This window comes from Trichogramma pretiosum, unplaced genomic scaffold (assembly GCF_000599845.2).
Source record: "Trichogramma pretiosum strain Unisexual culture from Peru unplaced genomic scaffold, Tpre_2.0 scaffold7, whole genome shotgun sequence".
NCBI lineage: Eukaryota > Metazoa > Arthropoda > Insecta > Hymenoptera > Trichogrammatidae > Trichogramma > Trichogramma pretiosum.
In genome coordinates this window covers 603970-617412 of record NW_019641639.1, presented here as the reverse complement: position 1 = coordinate 617412, position 13443 = coordinate 603970, and the positions used below count along the sequence as shown (strand labels likewise).

The following is a 13443-nucleotide window of genomic DNA, read 5'->3' as shown; positions in this document are numbered from 1 at the left end:
TTCATTTGCCGAAGGAACGAGCCAGCGAAAAAGGAATCAGGATCCATCCAAAAAAAAAGAGCACGACGGGGAACGAGCACACCATGATACCCCAGGAGAGACAATTTAGCCCTTGAGGGTGAAGCATCGTACGCGCGCGAGCGAGCGAACGACTGGGCGCCTTTTTTTATACACGCTGTATTTTGTCGCATACGGAAGTTGCACACCATCGAAACTCGGGTACAAAGGATAAATATTTAAACGAGCTCGGTCTGCGATGTACTTTTCTTACTTCCGCTGTTGGTGCAGTTTTCATTGGGTATTGAACGTGTATTTCACACTCCAACATGAGGGTTGCGTCCTTCCTTCCTTTTTCATCTCATCACGATCGTGATATAGAGAGCACGTAATAAAAAATTGTCCGAAAATAAGACACATTGATAGACGATCGACGGCAAAAAGAACTTGATCTTGCCTGTTGGCCAGCTTTGGGAAATTTAAATGCTCTCTAATCAATTTACACATTCGATCCCATAACTCATAGATATTGACATCGAATACCCCCGAATTTCATGTCGAGCACGCTCGCAAAGTAAAATACAATAGAATATGAATAGCCGCAAACAAATAAAAACCACAACAGCTTCTAAATCGATGATTTCTATGATATAATAGATGCAGAGTCGCGTGCCACTAGTCAGTCCGGGCTATTGCGACACAAAGAATTAGTGCTACGATGTTTGCTAGCAACGCAGGCGCAATCAGAGGCAAGGTTTATATATTTGTGGATCAGCGCGCGTGTCTGGCTTATGCGCGGATTAATTTTCAAATCCATCTTCTTTCTTCTTCGATCGCGAAGCGCGCCCCAATGTATTCAGGCACAGAAAGAACAACTCGATAGAATGGACGCGCGCTCTATCTGTATCTGTGCGCTTATGCGTGGGCGTAACTTGAGAAGCGACAACGACATCTTTCTCTTGTTAAGTACATCTGCTTAGATGTGCACTTTTTCACTTTTTCATTGCATTTACACCCATCATTGTTGGTATTGTGGTCTGCCATATAGGTTTCTTTTCGAGGGCAGATGCTGCGATACGCGTGCAAAACAACAAAAGTTAAGAGACTGTCACCAAAGTATCTACAAACCTCAATAGTCACGAAGCGCGGCTTTTCGTGAAATACGAGAAATTTGATTAGATTTATTATGGTGCCGAAATCAGCTGTAGTCTCGAAAAAAAAATGTTCACAACAATTTGTGAAATCGATCGCTGATAAGTTCAAAATGCCTTGATCGATTCGATCTACTGTCAATAAAAACATCTTATAGCATCTCCAAAGTATCGTTTAAAACGACTCGAATTTCCAGGCACGAAATTACAAAGACGCATCTATCTCGGTCGTCGTGAGTGCTTACGTGTTTGTACTTGAAAGAAGATGGAAATAATAAAAAAAACAAAAAACCACAAAACAGATACAGTGGTACGAGCACACACACACACACACAGACACACACACACACACACACACACTGTAGATGCAAGCTAGCTTTTAGTGTTTTTACTCTCTTACGTATCAAGAGAGAGATGCATTTCTCTCCCTTCATCTTCGCATGGCCATTAGTTAGTGCTGCAGTAGCATCAGCAACATCAGCAGCTGCGCGTACTCACGTAGCCGAGCATAATAAAGAGCGCAAAACTCCTTTATCTCGCTCGAGCTCGACCGTTATCAGAAACTACACTCGCGCGCGTGGGCGTGCGTTGTACTGTGTACTCGGGAAAGGCCGCCAAAGAACGCGAGCTGCTAGCGTAGGTAAAAAGCATATCTGCGCAAAACTCTTTTTCTCAACGCGTATCTCTGTGTGTCTGTTCGTATGTGCGCGATACACACTTTTGCTCCAACCCTTTTGTCTCTTCTCCTCTCCACGACGAAAATTAAGAGACCCGCCCGAGCGATCTTCCTAGTGGCGTAGTATGCTGCTCTCAGTGTGCATTTATATGTGAATATCTGCTTGCTATGAGTATAAAAACCCTCTTGGCTTGTACGACTTTCTCACCCTCTCTCTCTCTCTCTCTCTCTCTATTTCTCAGTGCGAGTACTCGTTTTTGCAAGAGCAAGAGATGCACCCACGGGTTTTTTTTTCGCTGAAAGCAAACGAGAGACAGGGAGAGAGATTCATTGTCCATGGACACCTGTGGACTACAAGCATGCAACCTACGTTCTGTGTACATATACTAGCCTGCATGGTAAAGCAGTGTTTGTCACTTAGCCACTTAGAACTTGCTTTCGTGGTCTACGACACTGTTGCTTCTTCGCTCCCTCGCTGCGCTTTTCTCTCTCTCCCCCATGATATTACTCGCTGTGTATACGCTTTTTACCTTTATGACAATTGTCGTGACGAGATTCTTATAGGCGTGCAAGTGCGTCTCAGGCACCTTATGAACGGATAAACCACCTCCCCGCTTTATCGAGACGTTGCGGCTCCTTCTAAATTGTTTCAACGTGACGGAGATTATTGGTAATTTTTGCTTCCGTACGTGAAACACGTGAGCGAAAAGAATTGCCTATTTTCACGGTGCAATACAGGATGTTTTTGTTTCGCCCGAGTAGTTGCAAGTATCGATACACATGTATGCACGCTTTTTCCTTTCCGAAAAAAAAGTTTAATTTTTATTCGTGCGTTACAAGGGGGGGTCTTCTCTACGAGCACTGCGCACGTTTTCTTCGCTAAAAATATAGAATATTATACGGAAAGGGAGTACAGAGGGGTCAGGGGCATGTGACATTTAGAAAAGAAGAGAAAGAGAGAGAGAGAGAGACAACGAAAGAAGAGCATCTGCCCGAAAACGATGCGTTCTGCAAACCTGCAAATACTACGCGGCTGCACCTGGACTTGCTATACGCCCTTGATGTACTGTTACGCGCGCGCGCCACTTATTATTATGTGTACGCGTGGGTCTCGTTCTCTCTTTACGCGTATACGAGCCGTGCGAGGGGTGACAAGCACGCGGCTCCGATGAGCAGCTTCTGCCTGCTGCGCTGCACTGCGTATTTTATTACTCGCTCACTTTGACTTTTCTTTTGTTTTGACAAATTACGCGCGTGATTTCAGTTTTTACGGTAACGAACGAAGCGATTTCTCAAGTTTATTTCAGAGAGAACGGCGAGGCTCGATTCGTCCAACAAGACTATTGTTTGACCACCAGCCCGGGCACGTATAGACGCGTGCCGCACATAATTTAATACAGAGAGCCGAGAGCGAGGCACCGAGCGAAAGAATCTATATACGTATACATCTGCGGTTGAAAATTCGAAATCCGCGCTGATCACTTCTGAAGCAGCTTTCGGCCAATATTAAAATTGCCCAGAGCCAGCATCGGGTTCGGTTGGCACTGGCTGGCTGGTTGGCTGGCTGGCGCTGCCGCTACTATACTCGTCATTCCCCAACTTTTTTTTCATTTTCACTCTTTCTAGGCAAAATTTGCAAACTTCAATTCTCTCTGCATGGGCCTATGCGTGCGTGCGCGCGTGGCTATCCGTGTATGTGTGCGAGTGAGCGAGCGAAATACAGTAAGCGCATGACGCTCTCCGAGAGCGCGCGAGTCGATCGATATTTTCAAATATTCGACGACCAACGCCATAAGAGTGGCACCGCGCTTACTACCTCGCCCCTGCACGACTCTGCACCTGAGTGTATGTGCTGGTGTGTGGATCCGGGTCGTTGAATTTGCACGTTTATTCGTTCGTGCCTGCACACAATCGTGTGTGCATCGCGCCACAAAATTGGGAAGAGTGCAGTAGCAGCGGCGGCGGCAGCAGCAGCAGTCGTAGACGCACACGTAGTGCTATTCGCAACGAACGTGCGTAGAGTTCTCCGAGCTCACTTTTATCACGAAGCAGTGCCGCGCGCATGCACGTACGCCGTGTGTATAGCAGCGAGATAGAGTGATGAAATTTCCCTGACCACTGCGCATCCACTGCACTGCTGCAGCTTTTTCCCTTGATATTTTCGCTATTTTTTGCGCTGATGACGCTCTGCGGAGTGCTTCGACTCCGAAACGACCGAAAGTAATTAACTGGAATTAAGAAATCCACGTATGATGCGCGTGTGCGAATGTGGAATTTAAGTTTCTCGATTAAACAACCTTCAACTTAGCTCATGTGCATGTGGCAACTTTAATTGATTTAGAAATAGTTGTGGACGACGATAAAGAACCAGGCGTGGAGAAGGGCTACGCATGTATTACGCCCGCGAGAAGCTGGAAGACGACAGCTCGGTAAATTGAACTTGCGGTCAGATAGCTCAGACTCTAGGAGGCGAATCGGCAAGAAATAAATTATCAACGAGCCCAAGAATGTCCTTCTTCGCTGCTGCAAGGTCCTCGTGCCACCCTCGCTTAAATCCACACCCAACGTCCCAAGTGGCTCCCTCTCGAACATTTTGTCAGGCCGGCAAACTATTCGTCCATACGCATGTGTGCGAGAACAAGTTCGGAAAGGTCGATATAATTCAAGCGAGACTCAAAAAATATAGCTACATCATCGATTCGTCACGAGGGAGTGTAACTCGACTTCTTTGTACGATTATTTAACTAATAATATTGAGAGTTAATAAAAGTAAGTCTACAGTACGATATAACCCTGTAATTACGTTTATTACAAGTTTTTTTTCAGCTGCACATTGATCCGAGATTGAGATACACTTGTGGTATAGGAAACAAGAAGCAATTCGTACTTTGGAATGTAATGCCTCGCCTATATGCAACAACTACAAGACGAGGCAAGCTCTCGAAAATTTTTCAAATACAACGGCTAAAGGAACTTCAAGCGCGTATGCAAGTACAAGAGATGCAGACAGAGTTTGCTCTGCAAGCTACATGCTTACTTACAAGCTCATATCACTTTTGCCGCATTCAAGAGAGAGAAAGAGAGAACACAACTCTGCACGAAGTTATTTTTCGCGCACTAGTGCTTTTCAATACTCAACTTTGAGCTTTGAATATGGCGCAGGACTGCAATAATTATCGATTCTCGTCCGGGAGTTTTCTGATATACCGCAGGAATGAGTAAAAGAAGAGAGAAAGTCGATTGAAATGGCGTTCGAGAAAAGGCAAGTTCGATGTGTACGACGCGGAGATGCGCCACTTGTCTGCGCGAGCTTTGCTCTGCGTGTGCGCCTGTGTATTTGTCTGTGTGTCTGTGTGTCTGTGTGTGAGCCTGTGCACGCGCGCGAGTATGTTTTTCAAACGAAGGGAGCAAAGCGAAAGCTCGCCGAGCGTACGATGAAAACTTTGACCGTTATATATCAGCTCCCACGCTGTTGGCGCACAATTAACTGCAACAGCAGCAGCAGCAGTAACGCTGACAGTGAAGCGATCTCTGCGGCCGCCCTTCGACGTTGCAAAAAAGAAGAAACGTTGCACGAGCCTCCTCATCTCTAGACTTGGACTTTAGTAATCGATAATTCTTCTCTTTATGAGCGGGTGGTACTGGCGCCTTTTTTCAAGCTAACTTCGTATCGACGCATCGCTGCTACCGCTACTGTTGTTCGTAATCATCGAACGAATGGATATTTTATTTTCTAATTCTTTTAGAACAAGTTAAAAGTTCATCGAAAAACTTGAGAGATTTTACGTCGTTATATGATATCCATTGACTGAACGGAAATCTAAAAGTAACCCTAACCAGCTATCGGTTACAAAAAGTTGATAAGTAATTAGGCTTTATCAAAACTCAGGCGGCCACCTCTTCCGCCTCTTAAATGATTGTAAGCAAAGAATAGAAACATTAAGAGTACATCGTCGTGTTGATAACAACACAAAAGTTTTTGATTTCTCATTCATCATGCGAGAGAAGGACAAATTTAATCTTCCTTCTTCCGCGCATGCATGTGTCGCGTGAAAAAGGCGAAGAATATACGCCACCGAGTACGCGAGATAACCAATTTTTTTTATCTGTGTCAAGCATGTACACAGGCCTTTTTCGTTGCCATTTCTTGTGCGTAACGTTTAGTCGCTGGTTTCACGATATACACGAGCTTTCTAACACGGAAAAAGGAAGTGCCACGGAGAGTAGATAGGAGCATTTCTGCATACGCATATTAACCGCTAACCTGTCGTGCGCCGTTTCCCAAGAACAAATATGTAAAAATTATTGGATTACGATGTTTCTTGCAAGCACGTGAATAATTTATAAATAGTTCACGCGCTGTAAATTTACGAAAATAGACGGTCATGATCTCGTGCACGACAATGTAGCATCACTCAATCAAGCGCGCGTCAATTTCGCCAAGTACATATGCGCGCTCGCCGATCCTAAACTGCGCCTCGATCCACTTGGAAGGTATTTCGTGCACAAAACGATTACATGATCTTATCCTGAGTATATATTTTCTGTAATCTACGATGTTAGTCGTCCTTCACGGATGACCGCCCGACCAGGTATTATATCCATCGTTTCGTTGCATATATTGCGTTCGATATCGCGTGATCGCCGCATAAAGACTAGTTGCATCTTTGTGACCTCTGCCTTATGTAGCCTAATTGACAGTCTAACGATAATTGGAGATGTTCAATGCAACGATTCAGGAGATACTTTTATAATCAAATTCGATTGTGTAAGAGCGCAGTTTTGGTGTATTGTTCGCATTTAAATTGATCGAAAAATCTACCATTACAAAGCCACAGTCAATGAAACGATAGGCAAAAGATAAGTAAAAAATAAATATTTGAAAACAAATTTTCTTTCTCAACGATAATTTCAGTTGATATCTAAATTTTGAATATATTTTCAATGCAATTCCTAAAGTTCAAAGATGTCAATAGATAAAGTCCTAGAGCATAAATGTATCTCGTATGAGCCGGTAGCAATCTCGTCTATTAACCACACACAGACATACGAGGCAGGCCTCATACATCGAAGCCCATCGTCATCATCACGATCGCAGTCATCGTCGTCGTCGTCGTCGTCGTCATCATCATCATCATCATCGTTACCTCATTTCTCGAGCACTCCTCAATACGCGGCTATTGGTCGCGAAGCGAAGATCCGGCCTCATTCGTCCTCTCGCCGGAAAGAACTGCACTTCTATACGTTACATCTCTCTCTGTCTCTCTATAGCAGCTATTCAATAGGCGCGCAGGCGAGTCCGCCATGTTCTGCAAAATAAGAGAACCTCCTCTCCTCCTCACTGCTCGCATGATAGCTCGCTTAATCGCGATTCCGTTTCCTCTTTCGCGAAACTCCAATTGGACGTGCTCGCCAAGCAACATCAGCGACGACTATATGGCTTCTCCGCGTATAGAATCTTTTTTTTATCCGTTGACCGTCGTCGACCTTATAAAGATTAATTAACGGTGATGCTGCTGCTGCTGCTCTTGTCCCTATAGAGCAACTAGATGTGTCCAAGGCTACGCTAAATACTTAAATCAGCTACATTAGCGCTTGGCCTCGTTATCTCGCTTTTTTGTGTCTTTTGTTTAATCTATATAATGCCTACACATTATGTAAAACTTACAGCGTAGCAAGGTGCTCTCTACAAATAGAAGATATCGAGTGATGTCTACCCAAGCTGGATAAAAATCGTCAACGTTTTCACTTAACGAATCGATCGCATTGAAAGCGCGTGCAAATTTTATAATGTATAAAAAACCACAATGATATCTCGGTTTGGTTTCCGCTGTTTACATCCTTTACACATTTATACGACCGATCGATTCACAGCATTTTTCTGATCTCTATTCTGCAACTTGACGATGGAAAAAAAAAGAAAAAGAGAGATCGCGCACAAAACTCACAAGGCAAAAGAGCTCGGGGTTGCAGGCTAAAGAGAAGGAAAAAAATGCACATACGTCTTCTATGATAATGTCATCTTCAGCCTCTCGCTCGCTCACTCAGCCTCGGCTCTTTTTCTGACACATAAAAGCGTTCCACGTGTGTATAGGCGTGCAACACACACAGCCGCGCGCACACACACACGTACGGCCTAGTGCATAGTACGCGGGTCGTGCGAGCTCGCGACGAGTAGTAAAGAGATTCTTACTTTGCATTCCTTTGTGCTTCGCGTACGTCCTTCATTTGTATCGCGCTTCCTACGCGCCGCGCTTTCGCCGTGATATTATGACGTTATTTCTTTTCTTATTCTCCTTCGTTCCATAGTGCGCGCGGTGGCAGTGAAGCCTCTTCAGTTTGCGAAAATTTCATTCTGCGCTATACCGAGCATTTTAATGCACTTGTCTACTTCACGTCTCGAGCTTTTTCGCGTAGCCATATATATATATATAATGTACACCAGCTTGAGTTTAATTCTGCAGCATCAAGAAAATGTAAACACAGCGAAGATAGGGCTCTGTCTCTGCCAACCCACATACCATTGTTATTATTGCCCTGTACTTTGATACAGGGACGACCCCTACTATTTTAGATTTATGTTTTCATCGCTGTATTCAACTTAAACCTGGACATACTCTCCGCTAAACACTTTCTTACGAGATTTTTTTCTGCACTCACGCTCGTTCAATTTTCTAACTCGTTTTATTATTTTCGACAAAATGCTTTTGCAGATGACTTACCCTTTGGGCCGCTATATCCGTATTGCACAGCCAGATCACGAGGGCTCAGAACCTTATACGATGAATCTGCACAGAAATAAAAAAACATACGGTCATTACTTTGTGAAAAAGTCAACTTGAGCTGCAACCCCCGCGTATGCGTAAGCACGTACGCATTTGAACGTATTCACTTAAGTGGAAAATCGTCAACTGCGGAACACAAAATAAAGAAATGGCTGCAAGAGACGCTGAGCATTATGCGCCGCGTATAAATAAGAACGCGCACGTTCAAATGAGAAGCCAGGGCAGAAAAGATAATAAAAATAACGATTGCGAGCGACTACGATGATAATTAGCCACGTAAACGAGCTCGTCTCTCGCGGCAGCCCTCCCTCGAGCGCAATACAAAACATCGAGATATTTAATAAGGCAATCTTCTCGCAGGAGTTGCATATGAAAAGCATCGAAAAAGTCTTTTATTCCCCGACCAAGTCTCGTGACTAGGGATACGAGTATATCTGAGGCTGCAGTCATCGTCATCTTCACTGCGCTCGTATGATATGTACAATGAGCCAAGGGCAGGGATTGTCTCGCTCAGACGCGGGCGCGCGCGTCAAGTAATTCAATGACTCGAGCTCGAGGCAGCACGCGACGACTTTTTTTTTATTAGCCAGCGCCCGTCTTCTCCCTTACACTTCGATGCAGTTGCGACGATGATGATTACCTTGCGTAAAAGTGGCATTTGCCAGAAAAGTCAATTGAATCAGAAATTTAACGCAATGATAATTAAAGTACCATGATATTACGCCCTTCTTTTTTTCTTTATAGTTATTGCAAATTTATTAAATAAGGGTTCAAAGTGATTTCATCATAGAGTGAAAATTGTTACAACTTGATTGTTTAATTAAATTCTACAGTTAAATTAATTCACGATTTTCATTAGGAGCCACTTAAATGTCAGCCGCAATATCATAGTTGCATTTGAAAAAATGACCTCTAATAAGCTATAAAATTTATAGTAATTCTGTTTGAAGAGTTTTTTAAATAAAACTAAACAATTTTATTAATGATAATAGAAATGAAAATTGAAAACAAGTTCAAAAGTTGAGAACGATCATGCGCATGCAAAGCTATACGAGTTCAAACGACGAAGAACTACTGGCTCGTTCATTGAGTATGGTCGCGCCACCTACTGAGCAAATGCTCAAAGTACTACCCCCCAGCTGGATCTAGGATATGCATTCAAATGGTTAAAATCTCATTGGCAAATTCTACTCGCTTTCATGAAATAACTCTTTAAATTCTAATGTTTTAACAATTATTAACTGCAAAATATCTTATTCATTGTATTTGAGAATTTTTCTTCTACCTTGATTTATTGAATGATATCAGCCAGTATTTATTAAACTCTTACCTAGTAATTTATGTACAATAAATGTAAAATCATACTTTTTTTATTATATAACAACTTTTGCGAGAGTTAAGTAATTAATCTACAGATCTAATAAAGAGTCAAGCTTTTCTTATTTTTTTCGCTTATTATTGGTAGCAATGTGCTTTTTGTTAATGCACAAGCAAAGCTCGCTTGTCAAAATTAAAAGAATCACGTAAACCGATCGCACTCACACGCACAATTCATTGAAAGAGCAATGATAGATTTCTGGGTCAATGCTACACACGCCGTTTTCAAAACGAACGAGCATCTCTACTTACACAAGCGTACACAGTTCGAATGTACATGAGAGTGTGTGAATACGAATATCGAAACCGCGAGCGAGAGAGAGAGAGAAAGTACGCGCAACGAACTTTTGCATAATGAGTCAAATGTATGTATGTGTGCGAGTGTGAAGGGGGGAGAGAGAGAGAGACCGGGCGGTAAAGAGGACGAGTACAACAACCCTTCCACCCACTTTATTACAATCGATGTATGCGTGAGTGTGTATATGTGCTTTAATTTTATTCGCGTGCTCACACACAGCCACGCATACTTTACAAACGAATGTCAATGCTGCTGTTGCAGTGCGAGCGCGAGAATATTTTCATTTGATTGCGTTAATTAAATTCGTTGACCTTTGAAGTTTGCCGCCTGCTCGAGCGCGCCAGCATTATTTCATATGTACCCGAGCTTTCTCTTTTCATGACCTGAGTTTTTGCATTAATCGAACGTTTAGTGGCTGATAATAATGCCCGCTACAACTTCTAACCTGCGCTTTACTCGATCCAACTTTTCGTTTTCGCATCAAGAAGTCAAAAATATCATTTGATTTAAACTTACATTGATCGTTGGAAATTCAAGTCACAATTCAAGTCATCCGTTTACTATTGCAGTAGCGAAGTATTTTAAATAACTCTCTGAGTGGCCCATTATGCATCAAGCTTTTGTTTAGTAGTCGATTATCATTACGTGCACAGAACTTTTTTTTCGTGCGATTGTTCGAGCTCGCGATTGTACGAACTGTACTCGATGATACAGAGCTTTTCATTGATCCAGAGAATGAGAATCGATATAGAAAACTAACTGGAATAAACTTTGTACAAAGTTCTCCTACCACTCAATATTCATGCACTTATAACTATTTGTTTTTAAACTTTCTAGTGCTACCAGACTCAATTTTCATCACTACTTGGTTTCTACGCGCGTTTCAAACTCAAAGAATGCAAAAAAAAAGAAGAAGTGAAACATTCTTAATCGACTAATTGTCTGAAGAATGATAATTATGTTTCTTGAAGATGAATATTTGTAGTAGTTTGGATGTTCAAAAATGAGTATAAGTAACAGCATTAAACTGTCGAATTACTCTAAACTAGTGTATATTATTATTGGGCTTATTTGCTGTTGCAACCGCATCGCTTCGGCTGTAAGTCAAATTATTATACCATTCAAGAATTGAATACGTAATGAAAAGCTATTTAAAAAAGTTAATCTTACAAGTCGAGGAAGTAATCATATTTCTAGAAAATAATATCCGTACGTCTTTTACTCCAAGTTTTCTGCCAATAGTTTGATATTTGCAAACTAATAGAAATTATTGATACTTTACCGACCCAAACTATGACTATCAGAAAACCATTCATCATTGTTAGCATAAGTTTTTCGATACAAGTATTCCGAGATACCTAAATAACTTATTGCGATTTTCGCAAGAGAATAAGTTGTATCTATACAAGTGTATATATACGTAACAAATTAAAGTAAAATGACTTGAAGGCGTCACGCATAACTTGAGCATTTCTAGATTAATCCCCAAAGCCATGCACGCGCTGCAAGGCACTCAAATCTCAGTCCCGTCTTAACCTCTTAGCTATATAAGTTTGAAAACTTAGCTTTGCCGCGTGCGACTATCTCCGGTGCGCTTTCGCCAATGCTACAGTTTAATCAAGAATGTATTCTCTCTATTATATATTGTGGATATTATAAGCGTCGCCCGGGAGCTATCGAGCTAATTGGCTGTGGAAAATTCATTAGCAAACACACAAACAAACACTAAGCAAAAGAGAATATGATACATCGAAGAGGTAAGTATCCGTTTTAGTTGTAGTAAACTGCCGAGCGGTGTCTGTGCGTGTATGTAGTCAATTCTACGTTGCGGGGTTTGCGGAAGTGCAGATAAAGAGTGTCATCGTCGTCAAAAAAGAGGGGAAGCGCGAGTAGAGTCATAAGATTGGTCTCTTTCGCTCTCTCTCTCTCTCTCTCTCTTTCTCGTTCTGGCGCGTAATGGAGACGCCGAGTTTAATTCTGTCGCTGATCAACCACTCAAGCAATCCCTCTAAGCCCCCTGTCATTCTCGTCTCTCTTTTTCACTCTTCTTTCACTCTTACAAGCTTCCGCCTTCCGAGTTACTCGGCTACGTGTACGTGAATTATAACGTATATAATTTTACTTCGATTTATTCATCGCCTGCATTCTTATGCAAATTTGCGAAAACGTTGATTTTAAGCTGAAAATTAATCCGAATAAATGCAGTTCAATCAATGTCAACGAAACGACACATCATCGCATCGTGACTCGCGCATCTCTCGACCCTCTCGTTCTATACATCAAGTTTTACCCCATCGTACGCGCCCGCTCGTATAACATGACCAAAAGCTCTGCCACGGTCTCTTGCTCGTATCGGCAGACGACAAGCACGCGCACGCACACACAAATACAACTGCGTGGTTTGGTTACCCGTGCAATATTATAAGCATCCAGCTTGTACACACGCATCCCTCAAACTTCCCTTATTAGAGAGGGCCTTTCTGTAGCCGCGCTCTCGAGTCCCTTCGGAAATTCATCATTCACGCTGCAGTAGCGGCCGTGCAGACTGCATGTATCCTCTTTCGCTCTGCTTCTCTATACTACAGTCGATACATGCACATTGCACATACTTAGGAGTGTTGTCTGAGGCGTATAGTTCAACAGTTGCCTCTCCGTTATGTCGATGTTATATCACGGAAAAGTCTCGTGTCGTACACGTACAAAATGTGGAAAGAGGATTTGACAGGATTTGACAGTCGCATAAAGGAGATTTTTGTACATTGAAAAGTGAAAAACTGATTCGAGCAATTTAAGAAATATAGTTTAATATTGTTTAGTAAATTTAGTAAGTTTAGTAAAAGTTTAGTAAATTTAAGGAGATATAGAAGCCAGCCGAAATATCAAAATTTCAATCCAATTTTTTGAAACTTCTACTGAATATTTCTCGAAAATGCTCTATGGCGACCTTCATTTTGATGTTCTTAAGGTCGCCATAGAGCCTTTTGGCAAAATATTCAGTAGAAGTTTCAGAAAACTGGATTGAAATTTTGATATTATTACTAGCTACTATATCCCCTTAATTTATTCTCAAAGAACTAAATGAACCTTTTGAACAAGTAAAACATCTAGTTTGAACTCGTAATCTTGTCACTGTTAAAAGATCTTGCATATAAAAAAACT

The 13443-nt window shown here is 42.1% G+C and overlaps 1 long non-coding RNA gene across 2 annotated transcripts in view; it reads right to left on the bottom strand.

Moving 5' to 3' along the window:
* The window catches only part of LOC106656152, an 84387-nt gene that overhangs the window by 64096 nt on the left and 6848 nt on the right, over positions 1-13443 (bottom strand). For both annotated transcript variants that reach the window (XR_001339471.2, XR_002763489.1), the window contains exon 2: positions 8547-8612. This is a non-coding gene — a long non-coding RNA (uncharacterized LOC106656152). The remainder of the gene's footprint in view (positions 1-8546; positions 8613-13443) is intronic.